This window comes from Oratosquilla oratoria, chromosome 16 (assembly GCF_046742065.1).
Source record: "Oratosquilla oratoria isolate Oo_2021 chromosome 16, ASM4674206v1, whole genome shotgun sequence".
In the NCBI taxonomy this organism is placed as follows: domain Eukaryota; kingdom Metazoa; phylum Arthropoda; class Malacostraca; order Stomatopoda; family Squillidae; genus Oratosquilla; species Oratosquilla oratoria.
Window position 1 is genome coordinate 44434747 of NC_134792.1, and position 3695 is coordinate 44438441.

The window sequence follows — 3695 nt, forward strand, 5'->3', positions numbered from 1 at the left end:
AATAATAAATCTTAATTCTACTTTTCTTCCTTTATGCTACTATTCCTCTTTAGCTTTCTCCTTTTGTCACCTCCATCATTCAACCTCTCCGGTACGATATTACCCCTAAGGATAGAAGCACTGGTTACCACTGACATGAAGCGCGTCATCACCATCCCACAATACAAGGCTGCTTCAACATAAAATTTGAGGTCTGTCGATTAATTTCGGTCGGAATAGGACGGATTCTGATCATCTCCGGCTGTTCATTTGTGTTCGGGTTTGAAGATAGAAGCATATCTCGGGTTTTTATCTCTGAAGGTTTGATGTTCATACTGAACGTTTTCTTTTATATCGCAGATGCCGCTGGCCATGTACAGGTTCATCCTTACAAATTGTGGTTTTATTGCAAGTATTCGGTCTACATGTGTATAGGTCTCTCTTTCTCTCTCTCACTTGTGTGCTTCTCATGATTATATATTTCTGTCAAATTCTGAGATCCGTTCATAGTCCCTCTTTCTCTCTCTCTCTCTCTCTCATTATTATGACTTAACCTGAAATCAACAAATCTAAAAAAATAAAACGAATAAATAAATAGACAGATAGATAAATGAATAAATGAATGAAAACCTGAGAGGCGAATGATTCACTGAGTTCGTTACCATGGCGTCGTCCACTTAGACAAGAGAAAGAGAGAGAGAGAGAGAGAGAGAGAGAGAGAGAGAGAGAGAGAGAGAGAGAGAGAGAGAGAGAGAGAGAGAGAGAGAGAGAGAGAGAGAGAGAGAGAGAGAGAGAGAGAGAGAGAGAGAGAGAGAGAGTCAAATCCAGCTTTGGGGGATGAGGCACAATTACGAATTCCATAACGATACAACACAGTTTCTGTTTGCAATTAACCTGAGAGCAATCCAGAGAAGCACCGGTTCACTCAGAGAGGCACTGGCCTACTTAGAGTGGCACTGACCCACCACAGTGTAGTAATAGTCCCCTCAGAGTGTCATTGGTCCGGGAATTGGTCCGCTAAGAGTGCCATTTGTCCGGCAATTGGTCCGCTAAGAGTGCCATTGGTCCGGCAATTTGTCCGCTAAGAGTGCCTTTGGTCCGGCAATTGGTCCGCTAAGAGTGCCATTGGTCCGCCATTTGGTCCGCGAAGAGTGCCTTTGGTCGGGCCATTGGTCCGCTAAGAGTACCACTGAGCCACTCAGAGTGCCATTGGTCCGCTTAGAGTGTCATTAGTCCGGCCATTTGTCCACTAAGAGTGCCACTAAGCCGCTCAGAGTGGTAGTGGCCCGCTCAGAGTGCCATAGGTCCGCTTAGAATGGCATTGGTCTGCTCAGAGTGTTATCTGTCCGTTCAGAGTGTCACTGGGCCACTCATGAGTAAATATGGCATCTTCCTTGAAAATCGCAGCTGGCTTATAATGATGATAATGTAAATGATCCAAATATTCTATGAAAGTCACTCAACTTCGTTTAAAAGAACGTCCTCATTCATCCTACGTGATTCTTGGAAAACTTTGCGCGACGTGTCGTTTACTCTGCCTGCCTCCAGGCAATTCTTTAAAAAAAAAAAAAAAAAAAAAAAAAAAAAATATATATATATATATATATTATATATATATATATATATATATATATATATATATATATATATATATATATATATATATCTGGACTGAATTTTTTTTTAGCTGGTTTGCCATTGTTGTACTTCACTAAATGATAATTTCCCTATTCTTACTTTTTTCTTCGCGTAAAATTTCACTAAGATTGGTGGTCCAAAGAGTAACGCTATTTTCCATCCCTGACGAATCCCCGCCAAGTTAAGATGAACGGACTATGGAGGCGACGTCAGCTGGGTCCCACTGGGGGAGGGAGGGGAGGGGGAGGGGAGAGGGGGAGATAGAGGGGAGCAAGTTGGGGGACCCTTCGTGGGGTGATGATGGGAGGCGGTGGTGATGAGGTTTTCACGCAGGGATAGGGACAGATTTGGGTCACCATGAACGAGGTCAGTCTCTCTCTCTCTCTCTCTCTACCTCTCTCTCTGGCGTGCTCCTCTTAATTATGTATTTCTGTCATATTCTGAGATTCGTTCTTGTCTCTTTTTCGAAAGCCCTCTCTCGCTCTGCAGTGAAACCTTGTTCTAGATTAGATGTATTCATATTTGTTTGGTCGTAGCTGAGAGTCTCCTGGGGGTAAGTTCCCATAATTTTTTTCTTCTTTTCACTGGTCACTTGAATGCCGATAGGGTTTATATATTCAGGTTACTAGTGATTGCCACTTGCCCTGGCGACGGCATCGGCCGCAGGTAAACGACTCCTGGCGTGCAATTATCAATTTTTGAAATATATGAAATATGGAAGACTATGATGTTCTATATATTTTTCACGTCAGTTCTTTCCAGTACCTGAGTATTTCACTCATATTGATATTTCGTTCACTATATTTCGCTCAGTGGGTCATTTTGATTACCAGGACATTTCACCCACTAGCACCTTTCACCCACAAAAACATTTCGCCAACAAGAACATTTTGTCCTATAGGGATTTCTCGCATGAGGACATTTCGTCTACAAGGACATTTTGTCCACAGGACTTTTTGCCCACAAGGACATTTCACCCACTAGGATATTTCCCCTACGGCAATTTTTCTCGGCAGATCATTTCACCCGCTGGAACATTTCGCCTTGCAGGTCATTTCCTCTACAGAGCTAGTTTTCCACCCAGACATTTCGCTCGACAAAACATTTAACCTCCTGGGACATTTCTTCCAGAACATTTCGCCTGCCAGAACGTCTCCCAACAGAACATTTTGCTCACCAGAACATTTCGCTCACCAAATGGTTTCTCGTTTTACTTCGAGTGGTTCGTTTACATGTTTTTATCGTTCATGGTAATCCAGTTTGGCTTTTCTCTTCCTCATCCTTCTCCTCCTCCATTAGTTCGTTCTTCCTCGAATTCTCTAACATGTCAAGAACGAGAATTCCTTCACGTGACTGTCTGTGAAAAAAAATATCATCCGGGAGTTGATGACGTCACGCATCCTATCATGACATCACGCGCCACAGATGAGGCGCATAGATCCATCTTACAAGCCCCGGTAGTGCCTCACAGAGTGTGACGTTGGTGCTACATTGTATAGTGTGTGCTAAAGTGATACAGGGTTTTATGACACTGTAAAAAGTTGAGAAATATTGACAAATTTTTTTAATCTCCTTTTCATGACTTTTTTGCGATAATGGTAAAGGAATGGAAAATTAAATTCTTGGAATCTTTAGTGATTAATGAATTAATCAGCCATTTTTAAAAAATGAGTTCAAATTTTTTCGAGATTGATTTACACCTATTAAATACATGATTTCATAGGTGGGCAGACCTGTGACGTCATAAACCTATGACATCATAGATGAATACCCCTCGTCTTCCGCTAACATCTCCCATCTTATGTTCACGAAACACTCTTTACAGTCGGTGTTATACTCTTCTCTCGCTGTTCAGAGGACTAAAAGGTCGTCTTCCTTATGGAATGCTGTTGATCATCATTCCTTATGGTCCTCGTTGATGTTACTCGTTGATGTTACTCGTTGATGTTACTATCTCCTTTACTTTATATATTTCTGTTGATTTATGTTCTCCCTCAATGCTCCTGGCGCACCTCCATAGCACAGCCACTTATGGAATGCTATTAACTGTCATACTCAATGCTCCTGACGCACCCCCA